Here is a 21,957-nt window from a genome sequence, read left to right as displayed (position 1 = left end):
GGATGGCTGAATGTCACTGAGAAGCTCACAGAGACCGCCATAAGCAACAGTTTAAAAGAATGCCACAGACTAATCAACCAAACTTTTTGGGTTGGTTTCTCTTTTATAGTCTGCAGGCATTAAATGAAAGAAGTCAGTGTTCCAGCAGAGGGAGACAACGTTTCAGAAAAGGCATTGTAGCAAACCAAAAAAGAAATTTTAAGCGCAGCAGAGTAACCAGCTCACATACCTGTTAGCTCAGGTGAGTTTAAAAGGCTGCTGTTGATAACAAGGGCATTTGCTAAATAGATGGTGTGTGTGCAACAATATACTGAAAGGTCAATTATATTGTGCAGCTTATCTCACCACCTGTAATTATTTAGGTGAAAGCTCCAAAATGCTTGCCTAATATGTCTGTTTATCCAAAAGGAAGTATAGAGGGAGAGCTAGATAGATAGCATTGCATTACATTACATGGCAATGCAATGCACAGTTGCTGAAGTTGAACCAAAATGAGCTTGTCATCTGGCTTCTGCAACTTTTAACATGAAAAATCCAATGAGGAGAAGAAAAGCAAAGCCAAAGAGTCCATCCCAAAATCCGACAAACAAGCCAAATGAACAAAAAGCATTGAATTCAATTCTTTCTGATTTTAGAAACTGCATTAAAGAAGGGGTGCACCGGTCCTGGAGATACTGCAATACCAGGTCAATGCGTGGAGTGGACAGAGCAAGCTCTTTTTCCATCTCCCTGTTCTAAAAATCCATTTAATATATGGTCCCCAGATAGGGGACGTATCAGATATTAAACTGATAAGAACAGATACTACACTTGATCTTAGCCAAAAGGCCGAGAAGCGATAACCAGAATTAGTTTCCGACTACGGTGCCACCCAAGGATTCTGAAAAGTCCATTTGTGGAGATGGCCACCTGGACTCCCGTTAAGAAGACATGCTGTCAACCTCTAGATCCCTCACATGCCTGCACTTTTCGGCTTGCTGCTGCTGCAATCCACGCGTTTTAGATCTGCATAACTCCACCTCTTTTAGCACAGTACCCTCAACCCCCGGCTGTTCCCACCCGCCTCAACACCGTTGGAAGGGAGGAGAACCAATTAAGGCGGGGGGGGGGGGTGGAACGAGCAGCTGTCTACCCTTAGCAGGAGGGTTGCTGATTAATTACCTCTCCTGCTGCTGCTGCTGCTGGCTGTCCAGCAGCAGACTGAAGGTGGCTGCTGCTGTGCGCAGGTATATAAAGGCTCAGAGCCTATTATGACACGCGCAGTCAGCGTTCCATTGCCACATTCCGTCTACTGCAGGCGGGATACCTGGATGGCTGAATGTCACTGAGAAGCTCACAGAGACCGCCATAAGCAACAGTTTAAAAGAATGCCACAGACTAATCAACCAAACTTTTTGGGTTGGTTTCTCTTTTATAGTCTGCAGGCATTAAATGAAAGAAGTCAGTGTTCCAGCAGAGGGAGACAACGTTTCAGAAAAGGCATTGTAGCAAACCAAAAAAGAAATTTTAAGCGCAGCAGAGTAACCAGCTCACATACCTGTTAGCTCAGGTGAGTTTAAAAGGCTGCTGTTGATAACAAGGGCATTTGCTAAATAGATGGTGTGTGTGCAACAATATACTGAAAGGTCAATTATATTGTGCAGCTTATCTCACCACCTGTAGTTATTTAGGTGAAAGCTCCAAAATGCTTGCCTAATATGTCTGTTTATCCAAAAGGAAGTATAGAGGGAGAGCTAGATAGATAGCATTGCATTACATTACATGGCAATGCAATGCACAGTTGCTGAAGTTGAACCAAAATGAGCTTGTCATCTGGCTTCTGCAACTTTTAACATGAAAAATCCAATGAGGAGAAGAAAAGCAAAGCCAAAGAGTCCATCCCAAAATCCGACAAACAAGCCAAATGAACAAAAAGCATTGAATTCAATTCTTTCTGATTTTAGAAACTGCATTAAAGAAGGGGTGCACCGGTCCTGGAGATACTGCAATACCAGGTCAATGCGTGGAGTGGACAGAGCAAGCTCTTTTTCCATCTCCCTGTTCTAAAAATCCATTTAATATATGGTCCCCAGATAGGGGACGTATCAGATATTAAACTGATAGGAACAGATACTACACTTGATCTTAGCCAAAAGGCCGAGAAGCGATAACCAGAATTGGTTTCCGACTACGGTGCCACCCAAGGATTCTGAAAAGTCCATTTGTGGAGACGGCCACCTGGACTCCCGTTAAGAAGAGATGCTGTCAACCTCTAGATCCCTCACATGCCTGCACTTTTCGGCTTGCTGCTGCTGCAATCCACGCGTTTTAGATCTGCATAACTCCACCTCTTTTAGCACAGTACCCTCAACCCCCGGCTGTTCCCACCCGCCTTAACACCGTTGGAAGGGAGGAGAACCAATTAAAGCGGGGGGGGGGTGGAACGAGCAGCTGTCTACCCTTAGCAGGAGGGTTGCTGATTAATTACCTCTCCTGCTGCTGCTGCTGCTGCTGGCTGTCCAGCAGCAGACTGAAGGTGGCTGCTGCTGTGCGCAGGTATATAAAGGCTCAGAGCCTATTATGACACGCGCAGCCAGCGTTCCATTGCCACATTCCGTCTACTGCAGGCGGGATACCTGGATGGCTGAATGTCACTGAGAAGCTCACAGAGACCGCCATAAGCAACAGTTTAAAAGAATGCCACAGACTAATCAACCAAACTTTTTGGGTTGGTTTCTCTTTTATAGTCTGCAGGCATTAAATGAAAGAAGTCAGTGTTCCAGCAGAGGGAGACAACGTTTCAGAAAAGGCATTGTAGCAAACCAAAAAAGAAATTTTAAGCGCAGCAGAGTAACCAGCTCACATACCTGTTAGCTCAGGTGAGTTTAAAAGGCTGCTGTTGATAACAAGGGCATTTGCTAAATAGATGGTGTGTGTGCAACAATATACTGAAAGGTCAATTATATTGTGCAGCTTATCTCACCACCTGTAATTATTTAGGTGAAAGCTCCAAAATGCTTGCCTAATATGTCTGTTTATCCAAAAGGAAGTATAGAGGGAGAGCTAGATAGATAGCATTGCATTACATTACATGGCAATGCAATGCACAGTTGCTGAAGTTGAACCAAAATGAGCTTGTCATCTGGCTTCTGCAACTTTTAACATGAAAAATCCAATGAGGAGAAGAAAAGCAAAGCCAAAGAGTCCATCCCAAAATCCGACAAACAAGCCAAATGAACAAAAAGCATTGAATTCAATTCTTTCTGATTTTAGAAACTGCATTAAAGAAGGGGTGCACCAGTCCTGGAGATACTGCAATACCAGGTCAATGCGTGGAGTGGACAGAGCAAGCTCTTTTTCCATCTCCCTGTTCTAAAAATCCATTTAATATATGGTCCCCAGATAGGGGACGTATCAGATATTAAACTGATAAGAACAGATACTACACTTGATCTTAGCCAAAAGGCCGAGAAGCGATAACCAGAATTGGTTTCCGACTACGGTGCCACCCAAGGATTCTGAAAAGTCCATTTGTGGAGATGGCCACCTGGACTCCCGTTAAGAAGACATGCTGTCAACCTCTAGATCCCTCACATGCCTGCACTTTTCGGCTTGCTGCTGCTGCAATCCACGCGTTTTAGATCTGCATAACTCCACCTCTTTTAGCACAGTACCCTCAACCCCCGGCTGTTCCCACCCGCCTCAACACCGTTGGAAGGGAGGAGAACCAATTAAGGCGGGGGGGGGGTGGAACGAGCAGCTGTCTACCCTTAGCAGGAGGGTTGCTGATTAATTACCTCTCCTGCTGCTGCTGCTGCTGCTGGCTGTCCAGCAGCAGACTGAAGGTGGCTGCTGCTGTGCGCAGGTATATAAAGGCTCAGAGCCTATTATGACACGCGCAGCCAGCGTTCCATTGCCACATTCCGTCTACTGCAGGCGGGATACCTGGATGGCTGAATGTCACTGAGAAGCTCACAGAGACCGCCATAAGCAACAGTTTAAAAGAATGCCACAGACTAATCAACCAAACTTTTTGGGTTGGTTTCTCTTTTATAGTCTGCAGGCATTAAATGAAAGAAGTCAGTGTTCCAGCAGAGGGAGACAACGTTTCAGAAAAGGCATTGTAGCAAACCAAAAAAGAAATTTTAAGCGCAGCAGAGTAACCAGCTCACATACCTGTTAGCTCAGGTGAGTTTAAAAGGCTGCTGTTGATAACAAGGGCATTTGCTAAATAGATGGTGTGTGTGCAACAATATACTGAAAGGTCAATTATATTGTGCAGCTTATCTCACCACCTGTAATTATTTAGGTGAAAGCTCCAAAATGCTTGCCTAATATGTCTGTTTATCCAAAAGGAAGTATAGAGGGAGAGCTAGATAGATAGCATTGCATTACATTACATGGCAATGCATTGCACAGTTGCTGAAGTTGAACCAAAATGAGCTTGTCATCTGGCTTCTGCAACTTTTAACATGAAAAATCCAATGAGGAGAAGAAAAGCAAAGCCAAAGAGTCCATCCCAAAATCCGACAGACAAGCCAAATGAACAAAAAGCATTGAATTCAATTCTTTCTGATTTTAGAAACTGCATTAAAGAAGGGGTGCACCGGTCCTGGAGATACTGCAATACCAGGTCAATGCGTGGAGTGGACAGAGCAAGCTCTTTTTCCATCTCCCTGTTCTAAATATCCATTTAATATATGGTCCCCAGATAGGGGACGTATCAGATATTAAAGTGATAAGAACAGATTTTTTTTTTTTTTTTGAAAGCCCGAATTCGTGTACAAAACCCGAGTGCGCTTAAAAAAGTGACAAGTGCCACAAAAAAAAGTGCACTAGGATGCTGGTCTTCTTGAAACCCTCTCCAAAAGGAGAAGGGTCCCCCAAACCATTCCCCGTCCCTCCGAGCCAGAAGGCCACAGCGAGGAACAGGGATAAATAGCCACCTCCAGCCGGAGCCAGAGGCGACCCAATCTTACCCCCAGCACCTGCCCGAGTTCTCACCCGAGCAAGGCACTGGGAGCCAAAGACTGTGCTCCCCTCCCGGAAGAGGGGAGCCAACAACGCTCTCCTCCCGAAAGAGGAGAGCCAGGGGGGTTCAGGGGGGAGCGGAACCTGATGGCCACACACTCCCCCCCTAGACCTGCCAAGAGAGGAACCCGTAAGGGAACCGCATCCCGACAAAATCCTAGTAAGGACGTGGACACACGTGAAAAAGTGGACACACAGTGACAAAGAAATTAAATAAATAGTGAAGGTTTCACAGTATAATACTGCCCGGACCTTCGACCAGGAATTGAAAAATTCCCCATCCTAAGGCCAGAAGGCCCGGAATAAGGGTGTGTGCGAAGAAAGAAAATTTGAAGTGCTTGTGCAAATGTGCCATAAACTCAAGTGGGGTTCCCAATCCCAGTGAGTTAAGGCACCCCAGGGTCACCACTCCTGGGGCACTTCACACTTCGGGCTTTCGATCTTCCCCGGCCCAATGGCGTCGATCCTGGGGGGCCATGCTTTCCACCAGATGACTATATTAGCCACCTGGCGTACTAACAAGCGCCTAAACCCCAGTGTGCATAATGTATCAATCTACTAGGGCGGCCAACATCCAAAACCGCCTTTTCAAAAGATACTACACTTGATCTTAGCCAAAAGGCCGAGAAGCGATAACCAGAATTGGTTTCCGACTACGGTGCCACCCAAGGATTCTGAAAAGTCCATTTGTGGAGATGGCCACCTGGACTCCCGTTAAGAAGACATGCTGTCAACCTCTAGATCCCTCACATGCCTGCACTTTTCGGCTTGCTGCTGCTGCAATCCACGCGTTTTAGATCTGCATAACTCCACCTCTTTTAGCACAGTACCCTCAACCCCCGGCTGTTCCCACCCGCCTCAACACCGTTGGAAGGGAGGAGAACCAATTAAGGCGGGGGGGGGTGGAACGAGCAGCTGTCTACCCTTAGCAGGAGGGTTGCTGATTAATTACCTCTCCTGCTGCTGCTGCTGCTGCTGCTGGCTGTCCAGCAGCAGACTGAAGGTGGCTGCTGCTGTGCGCAGGTATATAAAGGCTCAGAGCCTATTATGACACGCGCAGCCAGCGTTCCATTGCCACATTCCGTCTACTGCAGGCGGGATACCTGGATGGCTGAATGTCACTGAGAAGCTCACAGAGACCGCCATAAGCAACAGTTTAAAAGAATGCCACAGACTAATCAACCAAACTTTTTGGGTTGGTTTCTCTTTTATAGTCTGCAGGCATTAAATGAAAGAAGTCAGTGTTCCAGCAGAGGGAGACAACGTTTCAGAAAAGGCATTGTAGCAAACCAAAAAAGAAATTTTAAGCGCAGCAGAGTAACCAGCTCACATACCTGTTAGCTCAGGTGAGTTTAAAAGGCTGCTGTTGATAACAAGGGCATTTGCTAAATAGATGGTGTGTGTGCAACAATATACTGAAAGGTCAATTATATTGTGCAGCTTATCTCACCACCTGTAGTTATTTAGGTGAAAGCTCCAAAATGCTTGCCTAATATGTCTGTTTATCCAAAAGGAAGTATAGAGGGAGAGCTAGATAGATAGCATTGCATTACATTACATGGCAATGCAATGCACAGTTGCTGAAGTTGAACCAAAATGAGCTTGTCATCTGGCTTCTGCAACTTTTAACATGAAAAATCCAATGAGGAGAAGAAAAGCAAAGCCAAAGAGTCCATCCCAAAATCCGACAAACAAGCCAAATGAACAAAAAGCATTGAATTCAATTCTTTCTGATTTTAGAAACTGCATTAAAGAAGGGGTGCACCGGTCCTGGAGATACTGCAATACCAGGTCAATGCGTGGAGTGGACAGAGCAAGCTCTTTTTCCATCTCCCTGTTCTAAAAATCCATTTAATATATGGTCCCCAGATAGGGGACGTATCAGATATTAAACTGATAAGAACAGATACTACACTTGATCTTAGCCAAAAGGCCGAGAAGCGATAACCAGAATTGGTTTCCGACTACGGTGCCACCCAAGGATTCTGAAAAGTCCATTTGTGGAGATGGCCACCTGGACTCCCGTTAAGAAGACATGCTGTCAACCTCTAGATCCCTCACATGCCTGCACTTTTCGGCTTGCTGCTGCTGCAATCCACGCGTTTTAGATCTGCATAACTCCACCTCTTTTAGCACAGTACCCTCAACCCCCGGCTGTTCCCACCCGCCTCAACACCGTTGGAAGGGAGGAGAACCAATTAAGGCGGGGGGGGGGTGGAACGAGCAGCTGTCTACCCTTAGCAGGAGGGTTGCTGATTAATTACCTCTCCTGCTGCTGCTGCTGCTGCTGGCTGTCCAGCAGCAGACTGAAGGTGGCTGCTGCTGTGCGCAGGTATATAAAGGCTCAGAGCCTATTATGACACGCGCAGCCAGCGTTCCATTGCCACATTCCGTCTACTGCAGGCGGGATACCTGGATGGCTGAATGTCACTGAGAAGCTCACAGAGACCGCCATAAGCAACAGTTTAAAAGAATGCCACAGACTAATCAACCAAACTTTTTGGGTTGGTTTCTCTTTTATAGTCTGCAGGCATTAAATGAAAGAAGTCAGTGTTCCAGCAGAGGGAGACAACGTTTCAGAAAAGGCATTGTAGCAAACCAAAAAAGAAATTTTAAGCGCAGCAGAGTAACCAGCTCACATACCTGTTAGCTCAGGTGAGTTTAAAAGGCTGCTGTTGATAACAAGGGCATTTGCTAAATAGATGGTGTGTGTGCAACAATATACTGAAAGGTCAATTATATTGTGCAGCTTATCTCACCACCTGTAGTTATTTAGGTGAAAGCTCCAAAATGCTTGCCTAATATGTCTGTTTATCCAAAAGGAAGTATAGAGGGAGAGCTAGATAAATAGCATTGCATTACATTACATGGCAATGCAATGCACAGTTGCTGAAGTTGAACCAAAATGAGCTTGTCATCTGGCTTCTGCAACTTTTAACATGAAAAATCCAATGAGGAGAAGAAAAGCAAAGCCAAAGAGTCCATCCCAAAATCCGACAAACAAGCCAAATGAACAAAAAGCATTGAATTCAATTCTTTCTAATTTTAGTAACTGCATTAAAGAAGGGGTGCACCGGTCCTGGAGATACTGCAATACCAGGTCAATGCGTGGAGTGGACAGAGCAAGCTCTTTTTCCATCTCCCTGTTCTAAAAATCCATTTAATATATGGTCCCCAGATAGGGGACGTATCAGATATTAAACTGATAAGAACAGATACTACACTTGATCTTAGCCAAAAGGCCGAGAAGCGATAACCAGAATTGGTTTCCGACTACGGTGCCACCCAAGGATTCTGAAAAGTCCATTTGTGGAGATGGCCACCTGGACTCCCGTTAAGAAGACATGCTGTCAACCTCTAGATCCCTCACATGCCTGCACTTTTCGGCTTGCTGCTGCTGCAATCCACGCGTTTTAGATCTGCATAACTCCACCTCTTTTAGCACAGTACCCTCAACCCCCGGCTGTTCCCACCCGCCTCAACACCGTTGGAAGGGAGGAGAACCAATTAAGGCGGGGGGGGGGGGGTGGAACGAGCAGCTGTCTACCCTTAGCAGGAGGGTTGCTGATTAATTACCTCTCCTGCTGCTGCTGCTGCTGCTGGCTGTCCAGCAGCAGACTGAAGGTGGCTGCTGCTGTGCGCAGGTATATAAAGGCTCAGAGCCTATTATGACACGCGCAGCCAGCGTTCCATTGCCACATTCCGTCTACTGCAGGCGGGATACCTGGATGGCTGAATGTCACTGAGAAGCTCACAGAGACCGCCATAAGCAACAGTTTAAAAGAATGCCACAGACTAATCAACCAAACTTTTTGGGTTGGTTTCTCTTTTATAGTCTGCAGGCATTAAATGAAAGAAGTCAGTGTTCCAGCAGAGGGAGACAACGTTTCAGAAAAGGCATTGTAGCAAACCAAAAAAGAAATTTTAAGCGCAGCAGAGTAACCAGCTCACATACCTGTTAGCTCAGGTGAGTTTAAAAGGCTGCTGTTGATAACAAGGGCATTTGCTAAATAGATGGTGTGTGTGCAACAATATACTGAAAGGTCAATTATATTGTGCAGCTTATCTCACCACCTGTAGTTATTTAGGTGAAAGCTCCAAAATGCTTGCCTAATATGTCTGTTTATCCAAAAGGAAGTATAGAGGGAGAGCTAGATAGATAGCATTGCATTACATTACATGGCAATGCAATGCACAGTTGCTGAAGTTGAACCAAAATGAGCTTGTCATCTGGCTTCTGCAACTTTTAACATGAAAAATCCAATGAGGAGAAGAAAAGCAAAGCCAAAGAGTCCATCCCAAAATCCGACAAACAAGCCAAATGAACAAAAAGCATTGAATTCAATTCTTTCTGATTTTAGAAACTGCATTAAAGAAGGGGTGCACCGGTCCTGGAGATACTGCAATACCAGGTCAATGCGTGGAGTGGACAGAGCAAGCTCTTTTTCCATCTCCCTGTTCTAAAAATCCATTTAATATATGGTCCCCAGATAGGGGACGTATCAGATATTAAACTGATAAGAACAGATACTACACTTGATCTTAGCCAAAAGGCCGAGAAGCGATAACCAGAATTGGTTTCCGACTACGGTGCCACCCAAGGATTCTGAAAAGTCCATTTGTGGAGATGGCCACCTGGACTCCCGTTAAGAAGACATGCTGTCAACCTCTAGATCCCTCACATGCCTGCACTTTTCGGCTTGCTGCTGCTGCAATCCACGCGTTTTAGATCTGCATAACTCCACCTCTTTTAGCACAGTACCCTCAACCCCCGGCTGTTCCCACCCGCCTCAACACCGTTGGAAGGGAGGAGAACCAATTAAGGCGGGGGGGGGGTGGAACGAGCAGCTGTCTACCCTTAGCAGGAGGGTTGCTGATTAATTACCTCTCCTGCTGCTGCTGCTGCTGCTGGCTGTCCAGCAGCAGACTGAAGGTGGCTGCTGCTGTGCGCAGGTATATAAAGGCTCAGAGCCTATTATGACACGCGCAGCCAGCGTTCCATTGCCACATTCCGTCTACTGCAGGCGGGATACCTGGATGGCTGAATGTCACTGAGAAGCTCACAGAGACCGCCATAAGCAACAGTTTAAAAGAATGCCACAGACTAATCAACCAAACTTTTTGGGTTGGTTTCTCTTTTATAGTCTGCAGGCATTAAATGAAAGAAGTCAGTGTTCCAGCAGAGGGAGACAACGTTTCAGAAAAGGCATTGTAGCAAACCAAAAAAGAAATTTTAAGCGCAGCAGAGTAACCAGCTCACATACCTGTTAGCTCAGGTGAGTTTAAAAGGTTGCTGTTGATAACAAGGGCATTTGCTAAATAGATGGTGTGTGTGCAACAATATACTGAAAGGTCAATTATATTGTGCAGCTTATCTCACCACCTGTAGTTATTTAGGTGAAAGCTCCAAAATGCTTGCCTAATATGTCTGTTTATCCAAAAGGAAGTATAGAGGGAGAGCTAGATAGATAGCATTGCATTACATTACATGGCAATGCAATGCACAGTTGCTGAAGTTGAACCAAAATGAGCTTGTCATCTGGCTTCTGCAACTTTTAACATGAAAAATCCAATGAGGAGAAGAAAAGCAAAGCCAAAGAGTCCATCCCAAAATCCGACAAACAAGCCAAATGAACAAAAAGCATTGAATTCAATTCTTTCTGATTTTAGAAACTGCATTAAAGAAGGGGTGCACCGGTCCTGGAGATACTGCAATACCAGGTCAATGCGTGGAGTGGACAGAGCAAGCTCTTTTTCCATCTCCCTGTTCTAAAAATCCATTTAATATATGGTCCCCAGATAGGGGACGTATCAGATATTAAACTGATAAGAACAGATACTACACTTGATCTTAGCCAAAAGGCCGAGAAGCGATAACCAGAATTGGTTTCCGACTACGGTGCCACCCAAGGATTCTGAAAAGTCCATTTGTGGAGATGGCCACCTGGACTCCCGTTAAGAAGACATGCTGTCAACCTCTAGATCCCTCACATGCCTGCACTTTTCGGCTTGCTGCTGCTGCAATCCACGCGTTTTAGATCTGCATAACTCCACCTCTTTTAGCACAGTACCCTCAACCCCCGGCTGTTCCCACCCGCCTCAACACCGTTGGAAGGGAGGAGAACCAATTAAGGCGGGGGGGGGTGTGGAACGAGCAGCTGTCTACCCTTAGCAGGAGGGTTGCTGATTAATTACCTCTCCTGCTGCTGCTGCTGCTGCTGGCTGCCCAGCAGCAGACTGAAGGTGGCTGCTGCTGTGCGCAGGTATATAAAGGCTCAGAGCCTATTATGACACGCGCAGCCAGCGTTCCATTGCCACATTCCGTCTACTGCAGGCGGGATACCTGGATGGCTGAATGTCACTGAGAAGCTCACAGAGACCGCCATAAGCAACAGTTTAAAAGAATGCCACAGACTAATCAACCAAACTTTTTGGGTTGGTTTCTCTTTTATAGTCTGCAGGCATTAAATGAAAGAAGTCAGTGTTCCAGCAGAGGGAGACAACGTTTCAGAAAAGGCATTGTAGCAAACCAAAAAAGAAATTTTAAGCGCAGCAGAGTAACAAGCTCACATACCTGTTAGCTCAGGTGAGTTTAAAAGGCTGCTGTTGATAACAAGGGCATTTGCTAAATAGATGGTGTGTGTGCAACAATATACTGAAAGGTCAATTATATTGTGCAGCTTATCTCACCACCTGTAGTTATTTAGGTGAAAGCTCCAAAATGCTTGCCTAATATGTCTGTTTATCCAAAAGGAAGTATAGAGGGAGAGCTAGATAGATAGCATTGCATTACATTACATGGCAATGCAATGCACAGTTGCTGAAGTTGAACCAAAATGAGCTTGTCATCTGGCTTCTGCAACTTTTAACATGAAAAATCCAATGAGGAGAAGAAAAGCAAAGCCAAAGAGTCCATCCCAAAATCCGACAAACAAGCCAAATGAACAAAAAGCATTGAATTCAATTCTTTCTGATTTTAGAAACTGCATTAAAGAAGGGGTGCACCGGTCCTGGAGATACTGCAATACCAGGTCAATGCGTGGAGTGGACAGAGCAAGCTCTTTTTCCATCTCCCTGTTCTAAAAATCCATTTAATATATGGTCCCCAGATAGGGGACGTATCAGATATTAAACTGATAAGAACAGATACTACACTTGATCTTAGCCAAAAGGCCGAGAAGCGATAACCAGAATTGGTTTCCAACTACGGTGCCACCCAAGGATTCTGAAAAGTCCATTTGTGGAGATGGCCACCTGGACTCCCGTTAAGAAGACATGCTGTCAACCTCTAGATCCCTCACATGCCTGCACTTTTCGGCTTGCTGCTGCTGCAATCCACGCGTTTTAGATCTGCATAACTCCACCTCTTTTAGCACAGTACCCTCAACCCCCGGCTGTTCCCACCCGCCTCAACACCGTTGGAAGGGAGGAGAACCAATTAAGGCGGGGGGGGGGGTGGAACGAGCAGCTGTCTACCCTTAGCAGGAGGGTTGCTGATTAATTACCTCTCCTGCTGCTGCTGCTGCTGCTGGCTGTCCAGCAGCAGACTGAAGGTGGCTGCTGCTGTGCGCAGGTATATAAAGGCTCAGAGCCTATTATGACACGCGCAGCCAGCGTTCCATTGCCACATTCCGTCTACTGCAGGCGGGATACCTGGATGGCTGAATGTCACTGAGAAGCTCACAGAGACCGCCATAAGCAACAGTTTAAAAGAATGCCACAGACTAATCAACCAAACTTTTTGGGTTGGTTTCTCTTTTATAGTCTGCAGGCATTAAATGAAAGAAGTCAGTGTTCCAGCAGAGGGAGACAACGTTTCAGAAAAGGCATTGTAGCAAACCAAAAAAGAAATTTTAAGCGCAGCAGAGTAACCAGCTCACATACCTGTTAGCTCAGGTGAGTTTAAAAGGCTGCTGTTGATAACAAGGGCATTTGCTAAATAGATGGTGTGTGTGCAACAATATACTGAAAGGTCAATTATATTGTGCAGCTTATCTCACCACCTGTAGTTATTTAGGTGAAAGCTCCAAAATGCTTGCCTAATATGTCTGTTTATCCAAAAGGAAGTATAGAGGGAGAGCTAGATAGATAGCATTGCATTACATTACATGGCAATGCAATGCACAGTTGCTGAAGTTGAACCAAAATGAGCTTGTCATCTGGCTTCTGCAACTTTTAACATGAAAAATCCAATGAGGAGAAGAAAAGCAAAGCCAAAGAGTCCATCCCAAAATCCGACAAACAAGCCAAATGAACAAAAAGCATTGAATTCAATTCTTTCTGATTTTAGAAACTGCATTAAAGAAGGGGTGCACCGGTCCTGGAGATACTGCAATACCAGGTCAATGCGTGGAGTGGACAGAGCAAGCTCTTTTTCCATCTCCCTGTTCTAAAAATCCATTTAATATATGGTCCCCAGATAGGGGACGTATCAGATATTAAACTGATAAGAACAGATACTACACTTGATCTTAGCCAAAAGGCCGAGAAGCGATAACCAGAATTGGTTTCCGACTACGGTGCCACCCAAGGATTCTGAAAAGTCCATTTGTGGAGATGGCCACCTGGACTCCCGTTAAGAAGACATGCTGTCAACCTCTAGATCCCTCACATGCCTGCACTTTTCGGCTTGCTGCTGCTGCAATCCACGCGTTTTAGATCTGCATAACTCCACCTCTTTTAGCACAGTACCCTCAACCCCCGGCTGTTCCCACCCGCCTCAACACCGTTGGAAGGGAGGAGAACCAATTAAGGCGGGGGGTGGGGGGTGGAACGAGCAGCTGTCTACCCTTAGCAGGAGGGTTGCTGATTAATTACCTCTCCTGCTGCTGCTGCTGCTGGCTGTCCAGCAGCAGACTGAAGGTGGCTGCTGCTGTGCGCAGGTATATAAAGGCTCAGAGCCTATTATGACACGCGCAGCCAGCGTTCCATTGCCACATTCCGTCTACTGCAGGCGGGATACCTGGATGGCTGAATGTCACTGAGAAGCTCACAGAGACCGCCATAAGCAACAGTTTAAAAGAATGCCACAGACTAATCAACCAAACTTTTTGGGTTGGTTTCTCTTTTATAGTCTGCAGGCATTAAATGAAAGAAGTCAGTGTTCCAGCAGAGGGAGACAACGTTTCAGAAAAGGCATTGTAGCAAACCAAAAAAGAAATTTTAAGCGCAGCAGAGTAACCAGCTCACATACCTGTTAGCTCAGGTGAGTTTAAAAGGCTGCTGTTGATAACAAGGGCATTTGCTAAATAGATGGTGTGTGTGCAACAATATACTGAAAGGTCAATTATATTGTGCAGCTTATCTCACCACCTGTAGTTATTTAGGTGAAAGCTCCAAAATGCTTGCCTAATATGTCTGTTTATCCAAAAGGAAGTATAGAGGGAGAGCTAGATAGATAGCATTGCATTACATTACATGGCAATGCAATGCACAGTTGCTGAAGTTGAACCAAAATGAGCTTGTCATCTGGCTTCTGCAACTTTTAACATGAAAAATCCAATGAGGAGAAGAAAAGCAAAGCCAAAGAGTCCATCCCAAAATCCGACAAACAAGCCAAATGAACAAAAAGCATTGAATTCAATTCTTTCTGATTTTAGAAACTGCATTAAAGAAGGGGTGCACCGGTCCTGGAGATACTGCAATACCAGGTCAATGCGTGGAGTGGACAGAGCAAGCTCTTTTTCCATCTCCCTGTTCTAAAAATCCATTTAATATATGGTCCCCAGATAGGGGACGTATCAGATATTAAACTGATAAGAACAGATACTACACTTGATCTTAGCCAAAAGGCCGAGAAGCGATAACCAGAATTGGTTTCCGACTACGGTGCCACCCAAGGATTCTGAAAAGTCCATTTGTGGAGATGGCCACCTGGACTCCCGTTAAGAAGACATGCTGTCAACCTCTAGATCCCTCACATGCCTGCACTTTTCGGCTTGCTGCTGCTGCAATCCACGCGTTTTAGATCTGCATAACTCCACCTCTTTTAGCACAGTACCCTCAACCCCCGGCTGTTCCCACCCGCCTCAACACCGTTGGAAGGGAGGAGAACCAATTAAGGCGGGGGGTGGGGGGTGGAACGAGCAGCTGTCTACCCTTAGCAGGAGGGTTGCTGATTAATTACCTCTCCTGCTGCTGCTGCTGCTGGCTGTCCAGCAGCAGACTGAAGGTGGCTGCTGCTGTGCGCAGGTATATAAAGGCTCAGAGCCTATTATGACACGCGCAGCCAGCGTTCCATTGCCACATTCCGTCTACTGCAGGCGGGATACCTGGATGGCTGAATGTCACTGAGAAGCTCACAGAGACCGCCATAAGCAACAGTTTAAAAGAATGCCACAGACTAATCAACCAAACTTTTTGGGTTGGTTTCTCTTTTATAGTCTGCAGGCATTAAATGAAAGAAGTCAGTGTTCCAGCAGAGGGAGACAACGTTTCAGAAAAGGCATTGTAGCAAACCAAAAAAGAAATTTTAAGCGCAGCAGAGTAACCAGCTCACATACCTGTTAGCTCAGGTGAGTTTAAAAGGCTGCTGTTGATAACAAGGGCATTTGCTAAATAGATGGTGTGTGTGCAACAATATACTGAAAGGTCAATTATATTGTGCAGCTTATCTCACCACCTGTAGTTATTTAGGTGAAAGCTCCAAAATGCTTGCCTAATATGTCTGTTTATCCAAAAGGAAGTATAGAGGGAGAGCTAGATAGATAGCATTGCATTACATTACATGGCAATGCAATGCACAGTTGCTGAAGTTGAACCAAAATGAGCTTGTCATCTGGCTTCTGCAACTTTTAACATGAAAAATCCAATGAGGAGAAGAAAAGCAAAGCCAAAGAGTCCATCCCAAAATCCGACAAACAAGCCAAATGAACAAAAAGCATTGAATTCAATTCTTTCTGATTTTAGAAACTGCATTAAAGAAGGGGTGCACCGGTCCTGGAGATACTGCAATACCAGGTCAATGCGTGGAGTGGACAGAGCAAGCTCTTTTTCCATCTCCCTGTTCTAAAAATCCATTTAATATATGGTCCCCAGATAGGGGATGTATCAGATATTAAACTGATAAGAACAGATACTACACTTGATCTTAGCCAAAAGGCCGAGAAGCGATAACCAGAATTGGTTTCCGACTACGGTGCCACCCAAGGATTCTGAAAAGTCCATTTGTGGAGATGGCCACCTGGACTCCCGTTAAGAAGACATGCTGTCAACCTCTAGATCCCTCACATGCCTGCACTTTTCGGCTTGCTGCTGCTGCAATCCACGCGTTTTAGATCTGCATAACTCCACCTCTTTTAGCACAGTACCCTCAACCCCCGGCTGTTCCCACCCGCCTCAACACCGTTGGAAGGGAGGAGAACCAATTAAGGCGGGGGGGGTGGAACGAGCAGCTGTCTACCCTTAGCAGGAGGGTTGCTGATTAATTACCTCTCCTGCTGCTGCTGCTGCTGCTGGCTGTCCAGCAGCAGACTGAAGGTGGCTGCTGCTGTGCGCAGGTATATAAAGGCTCAGAGCCTATTATGACACGCGCAGCCAGCGTTCCATTGCCACATTCCGTCTACTGCAGGCGGGATACCTGGATGGCTAAATGTCACTGAGAAGCTCACAGAGACCGCCATAAGCAACAGTTTAAAAGAATGCCACAGACTAATCAACCAAACTTTTTGGGTTGGTTTCTCTTTTATAGTCTGCAGGCATTAAATGAAAGAAGTCAGTGTTCCAGCAGAGGGAGACAACGTTTCAGAAAAGGCATTGTAGCAAACCAAAAAAGAAATTTTAAGCGCAGCAGAGTAACCAGCTCACATACCTGTTAGCTCAGGTGAGTTTAAAAGGCTGCTGTTGATAACAAGGGCATTTGCTAAATAGATGGTGTGTGTGCAACAATATACTGAAAGGTCAATTATATTGTGCAGCTTATCTCACCACCTGTAGTTATTTAGGTGAAAGCTCCAAAATGCTTGCCTAATATGTCTGTTTATCCAAAAGGAAGTATAGAGGGAGAGCTAGATAGATAGCATTGCATTACATTACATGGCAATGCAATGCACAGTTGCTGAAGTTGAACCAAAATGAGCTTGTCATCTGGCTTCTGCAACTTTTAACATGAAAAATCCAATGAGGAGAAGAAAAGCAAAGCCAAAGAGTCCATCCCAAAATCCGACAAACAAGCCAAATGAACAAAAAGCATTGAATTCAATTCTTTCTGATTTTAGAAACTGCATTAAAGAAGGGGTGCACCGGTCCTGGAGATACTGCAATACCAGGTCAATGCGTGGAGTGGACAGAGCAAGCTCTTTTTCCATCTCCCTGTTCTAAAAATCCATTTAATATATGGTCCCCAGATAGGGGACGTATCAGATATTAAACTGATAAGAACAGATACTACACTTGATCTTAGCCAAAAGGCCGAGAAGCGATAACCAGAATTGGTTTCCGACTACGGTGCCACCCAAGGATTCTGAAAAGTCCATTTGTGGAGATGGCCACCTGGACTCCCGTTAAGAAGACATGCTGTCAACCTCTAGATCCCTCACATGCCTGCACTTTTCGGCTTGCTGCTGCTGCAATCCACGCGTTTTAGATCTGCATAACTCCACCTCTTTTAGCACAGTACCCTCAACCCCCGGCTGTTCCCACCCGCCTCAACACCGTTGGAAGGGAGGAGAACCAATTAAGGCGGGGGGGGGGTGGAACGAGCAGCTGTCTACCCTTAGCAGAAGGGTTGCTGATTAATTACCTCTCCTGCTGCTGCTGCTGCTGCTGGCTGTCCAGCAGCAGACTGAAGGTGGCTGCTGCTGTGCGCGGGTATATAAAGGCTCAGAGCCTATTATGACACGCGCAGCCAGCGTTCCATTGCCACATTCCGTCTACTGCAGGCGGGATACCTGGATGGCTGAATGTCACTGAGAAGCTCACAGAGACCGCCATAAGCAACAGTTTAAAAGAATGCCACAGACTAATCAACCAAACTTTTTGGGTTGGTTTCTCTTTTATAGTCTGCAGGCATTAAATGAAAGAAGTCAGTGTTCCAGCAGAGGGAGACAACGTTTCAGAAAAGGCATTGTAGCAAACCAAAAAATAAATTTTAAGCGCAGCAGAGTAACCAGCTCACATACCTGTTAGCTCAGGTGAGTTTAAAAGGCTGCTGTTGATAACAAGGGCATTTGCTAAATAGATGGTGTGTGTGCAACAATATACTGAAAGGTCAATTATATTGTGCAGCTTATCTCACCACCTGTAGTTATTTAGGTGAAAGCTCCAAAATGCTTGCCTAATATGTCTGTTTATCCAAAAGGAAGTATAGAGGGAGAGCTAGATAGATAGCATTGCAGTACATTACATGGCAATGCAATGCACAGTTGCTGAAGTTGAACCAAAATGAGCTTGTCATCTGGCTTCTGCAACTTTTAACATGAAAAATCCAATGAGGAGAAGAAAAGCAAAGCCAAAGAGTCCATCCCAAAATCCGACAAACAAGCCAAATGAACAAAAAGCATTGAATTCAATTCTTTCTGATTTTAGAAACTGCATTAAAGAAGGGGTGCACCGGTCCTGGAGATACTGCAATACCAGGTCAATGCGTGGAGTGGACAGAGCAAGCTCTTTTTCCATCTCCCTGTTCTAAAAATCCATTTAATATATGGTCCCCAGATAGGGGACGTATCAGATATTAAACTGATAAGAACAGATACTACACTTGATCTTAGCCAAAAGGCCGAGAAGCGATAACCAGAATTGGTTTCCGACTACGGTGCCACCCAAGGATTCTGAAAAGTCCATTTGTGGAGATGGCCACCTGGACTCCCGTTAAGAAGACATGCTGTCAACCTCTAGATCCCTCACATGCCTGCACTTTTCGGCTTGCTGCTGCTGCAATCCACGCGTTTTAGATCTGCATAACTCCACCTCTTTTAGCACAGTACCCTCAACCCCCGGCTGTTCCCACCCGCCTCAACACCGTTGGAAGGGAGGAGAACCAATTAAGGCGGGGGGGGGGTGGAACGAGCAGCTGTCTACCCTTAGCAGGAGGGTTGCTGATTAATTACCTCTCCTGCTGCTGCTGCTGCTGCTGGCTGTCCAGCAGCAGACTGAAGGTGGCTGCTGCTGTGCGCAGGTATATAAAGGCTCAGAGCCTATTATGACACGCGCAGCCAGCGTTCCATTGCCACATTCCGTCTACTGCAGGCGGGATACCTGGATGGCTGAATGTCACTGAGAAGCTCACAGAGACTGCCATAAGCAACAGTTTAAAAGAATGCCACAGACTAATCAACCAAACTTTTTGGGTTGGTTTCTCTTTTATAGTCTGCAGGCATTAAATGAAAGAAGTCAGTGTTCCAGCAGAGGGAGACAACGTTTCAGAAAAGGCATTGTAGCAAACCAAAAAAGAAATTTTAAGCGCAGCAGAGTAACCAGCTCACATACCTGTTAGCTCAGGTGAGTTTAAAAGGCTGCTGTTGATAACAAGGGCAATTGCTAAATAGATAGTGTGTGTGCAACAATATACTGAAAGGTCAATTATATTGTGCAGCTTATCTCACCACCTGTAGTTATTTAGGTGAAAGCTCCAAAATGCTTGCCTAATATGTCTGTTTATCCAAAAGGAAGTATAGAGGGAGAGCTAGATAGATAGCATTGCATTACATTACATGGCAATGCAATGCACAGTTGCTGAAGTTGAACCAAAATGAGCTTGTCATCTGGCTTCTGCAACTTTTAACATGAAAAATCCAATGAGGAGAAGAAAAGCAAAGCCAAAGAGTCCATCCCAAAATCCGACAAACAAGCCAAATGAACAAAAAGCATTGAATTCAATTCTTTCTGATTTTAGAAACTGCATTAAAGAAGGGGTGCACCGGTCCTGGAGATACTGCAATACCAGGTCAATGCGTGGAGTGGACAGAGCAAGCTCTTTTTCCATCTCCCTGTTCTAAAAATCCATTTAATATATGGTCCCCAGATAGGGGACGTATCAGATATTAAACTGATAAGAACAGATACTACACTTGATCTTAGCCAAAAGGCCGAGAAGCGATAACCAGAATTGGTTTCCGACTACGGTGCCACCCAAGGATTCTGAAAAGTCCATTTGTGGAGATGGCCACCTGGACTCCCGTTAAGAAGACATGCTGTCAACCTCTAGATCCCTCACATGCCTGCACTTTTCGGCTTGCTGCTGCTGCAATCCACGCGTTTTAGATCTGCATAACTCCACCTCTTTTAGCACAGTACCCTCAACCCCCGGCTGTTCCCACCCGCCTCAACACCGTTGGAAGGGAGGAGAACCAATTAAGGCGGGGGGGGGGGTGGAACGAGCAGCTGTCTACCCTTAGCAGGAGGGTTGCTGATTAATTACCTCTCCTGCTGCTGCTGCTGCTGCTGGCTGTCCAGCAGCAGACTGAAGGTGGCTGCTGCTGTGCGCAGGTATATAAAGGCTCAGAGCCTATTATGACACGCGCAGCCAGCGTTCCATTGCCACATTCCGTCTACTGCAGGCGGGATACCTGGATGGCTGAATGTCACTGAGAAGCTCACAGAGACCGCCATAAGCAACAGTTTAAAAGAATGCCACAGACTAATCAACCAAACTTTTTGGGTTGGTTTCTCTTTTATAGTCTGCAGGCATTAAATGAAAGAAGTCAGTGTTCCAGCAGAGGGAGACAACGTTTCAGAAAAGGCATTGTAGCAAACCAAAAAAGAAATTTTAAGCGCAGCAGAGTAACCAGCTCACATACCTGTTAGCTCAGGTGAGTTTAAAAGGCTGCTGTTGATAACAAGGGCATTTGCTAAATAGATGGTGTGTGTGCAACAATATACTGAAAGGTCAATTATATTGTGCAGCTTATCTCACCACCTGTAGTTATTTAGGTGAAAGCTCCAAAATGCTTGCCTAATATGTCTGTTTATCCAAAAGGAAGTATAGAGGGAGAGCTAGATAGATAGCATTGCATTACATTACATGGCAATGCAATGCACAGTTGCTGAAGTTGAACCAAAATGAGCTTGTCATCTGGCTTCTGCAACTTTTAACATGAAAAATCCAATGAGGAGAAGAAAAGAAAAGCCAAAGAGTCCATCCCAAAATCCGACAAACAAGCCAAATGAACAAAAAGCATTGAATTCAATTCTTTCTGATTTTAGAAACTGCATTAAAGAAGGGGTGCACCGGTCCTGGAGATACTGCAATACCAGGTCAATGCGTGGAGTGGACAGAGCAAGCTCTTTTTCCATCTCCCTGTTCTAAAAATCCATTTAATATATGGTCCCCAGATAGGGGACGTATCAGATATTAAACTGATAAGAACAGATACTACACTTGATCTTAGCCAAAAGGCCGAGAAGCGATAACCAGAATTGGTTTCCGACTACGGTGCCACCCAAGGATTCTGAAAAGTCCATTTGTGGAGATGGCCACCTGGACTCCCGTTAAGAAGACATGCTGTCAACCTCTAGATCCCTCACATGCCTGCACTTTTCGGCTTGCTGCTGCTGCAATCCACGCGTTTTAGATCTGCATAACTCCACCTCTTTTAGCACAGTACCCTCAACCCCCGGCTGTTCCCACCCGCCTCAACACCGTTGGAAGGGAGGAGAACCAATTAAGGCGGGGGGGGGGGGTGGAACGAGCAGCTGTCTACCCTTAGCAGAAGGGTTGCTGATTAATTACCTCTCCTGCTGCTGCTGCTGCTGCTGCTGGCTGTCCAGCAGCAGACTGAAGGTGGCTGCTGCTGTGCGCGGGTATATAAAGGCTCAGAGCCTATTATGACACGCGCAGCCAGCGTTCCATTGCCACATTCCGTCTACTGCAGGCGGGATACCTGGATGGCTGAATGTCACTGAGAAGCTCACAGAGACCGCCATAAGCAACAGTTTAAAAGAATGCCACAGACTAATCAACCAAACTTTTTGGGTTGGTTTCTCTTTTATAGTCTGCAGGCATTAAAT

The 21,957-nt window shown here is 45.6% G+C and overlaps 15 non-coding genes and 2 pseudogenes across 15 annotated transcripts; all 17 read right to left on the bottom strand.

Annotated features, from left to right (window-relative positions):
- Window positions 1-649: 649 nt before the first annotated feature.
- Window positions 650-840, bottom strand: LOC141182359 (U2 spliceosomal RNA). Its single transcript, XR_012257733.1, has one exon. It is a non-coding gene; the product is annotated as a U2 spliceosomal RNA (small nuclear RNA).
- Window positions 841-1,957: 1,117 nt separating this feature from the next.
- LOC141181738 (U2 spliceosomal RNA) lies at window positions 1,958-2,148 on the bottom strand. Its single transcript, XR_012257287.1, has one exon. It is a non-coding gene; the product is annotated as a U2 spliceosomal RNA (small nuclear RNA).
- A 1,118-nt stretch (window positions 2,149-3,266) lies between these two features.
- On the bottom strand, window positions 3,267-3,457 carry LOC141181525 (U2 spliceosomal RNA). The gene has a single exon (XR_012257093.1). It is a non-coding gene; the product is annotated as a U2 spliceosomal RNA (small nuclear RNA).
- A 1,118-nt stretch (window positions 3,458-4,575) lies between these two features.
- On the bottom strand, window positions 4,576-4,755 carry LOC141182069 (U2 spliceosomal RNA; annotated as a pseudogene).
- A 797-nt stretch (window positions 4,756-5,552) lies between these two features.
- Window positions 5,553-5,644, bottom strand: LOC141182126 (U2 spliceosomal RNA; annotated as a pseudogene).
- A 1,120-nt stretch (window positions 5,645-6,764) lies between these two features.
- Window positions 6,765-6,955, bottom strand: LOC141182358 (U2 spliceosomal RNA). Its single transcript, XR_012257732.1, has one exon. It is a non-coding gene; the product is annotated as a U2 spliceosomal RNA (small nuclear RNA).
- Window positions 6,956-8,073: 1,118 nt separating this feature from the next.
- LOC141182357 (U2 spliceosomal RNA) lies at window positions 8,074-8,264 on the bottom strand. Its single transcript, XR_012257731.1, has one exon. It is a non-coding gene; the product is annotated as a U2 spliceosomal RNA (small nuclear RNA).
- A 1,121-nt stretch (window positions 8,265-9,385) lies between these two features.
- Window positions 9,386-9,576, bottom strand: LOC141182355 (U2 spliceosomal RNA). The gene has a single exon (XR_012257729.1). It is a non-coding gene; the product is annotated as a U2 spliceosomal RNA (small nuclear RNA).
- Window positions 9,577-10,694: 1,118 nt separating this feature from the next.
- Window positions 10,695-10,885, bottom strand: LOC141182354 (U2 spliceosomal RNA). The gene has a single exon (XR_012257728.1). It is a non-coding gene; the product is annotated as a U2 spliceosomal RNA (small nuclear RNA).
- A 1,119-nt stretch (window positions 10,886-12,004) lies between these two features.
- Window positions 12,005-12,195, bottom strand: LOC141182353 (U2 spliceosomal RNA). The gene has a single exon (XR_012257727.1). It is a non-coding gene; the product is annotated as a U2 spliceosomal RNA (small nuclear RNA).
- Window positions 12,196-13,314: 1,119 nt separating this feature from the next.
- LOC141182352 (U2 spliceosomal RNA) lies at window positions 13,315-13,505 on the bottom strand. The gene has a single exon (XR_012257726.1). It is a non-coding gene; the product is annotated as a U2 spliceosomal RNA (small nuclear RNA).
- Window positions 13,506-14,623: 1,118 nt separating this feature from the next.
- LOC141182351 (U2 spliceosomal RNA) lies at window positions 14,624-14,814 on the bottom strand. Its single transcript, XR_012257725.1, has one exon. It is a non-coding gene; the product is annotated as a U2 spliceosomal RNA (small nuclear RNA).
- A 1,118-nt stretch (window positions 14,815-15,932) lies between these two features.
- LOC141181629 (U2 spliceosomal RNA) lies at window positions 15,933-16,123 on the bottom strand. The gene has a single exon (XR_012257188.1). It is a non-coding gene; the product is annotated as a U2 spliceosomal RNA (small nuclear RNA).
- A 1,116-nt stretch (window positions 16,124-17,239) lies between these two features.
- LOC141182350 (U2 spliceosomal RNA) lies at window positions 17,240-17,430 on the bottom strand. The gene has a single exon (XR_012257724.1). It is a non-coding gene; the product is annotated as a U2 spliceosomal RNA (small nuclear RNA).
- Window positions 17,431-18,548: 1,118 nt separating this feature from the next.
- On the bottom strand, window positions 18,549-18,739 carry LOC141182348 (U2 spliceosomal RNA). Its single transcript, XR_012257723.1, has one exon. It is a non-coding gene; the product is annotated as a U2 spliceosomal RNA (small nuclear RNA).
- A 1,118-nt stretch (window positions 18,740-19,857) lies between these two features.
- Window positions 19,858-20,048, bottom strand: LOC141182347 (U2 spliceosomal RNA). The gene has a single exon (XR_012257722.1). It is a non-coding gene; the product is annotated as a U2 spliceosomal RNA (small nuclear RNA).
- Window positions 20,049-21,167: 1,119 nt separating this feature from the next.
- On the bottom strand, window positions 21,168-21,358 carry LOC141182346 (U2 spliceosomal RNA). Its single transcript, XR_012257721.1, has one exon. It is a non-coding gene; the product is annotated as a U2 spliceosomal RNA (small nuclear RNA).
- Between the last annotated feature and the right edge of the window lie 599 nt (window positions 21,359-21,957).

The sequence above is a fragment of the Phyllobates terribilis genome, unplaced genomic scaffold, assembly GCF_046119375.1.
Source record: "Phyllobates terribilis strain yellow unplaced genomic scaffold, ASM4611937v1 Scaffold_34__1_contigs__length_13252353, whole genome shotgun sequence".
Lineage (NCBI taxonomy): Eukaryota > Metazoa > Chordata > Amphibia > Anura > Dendrobatidae > Phyllobates > Phyllobates terribilis.
The sequence above is the reverse complement of the archived record's forward strand: the minus strand, read 5'-3'. Positions and strand labels throughout refer to the sequence as shown.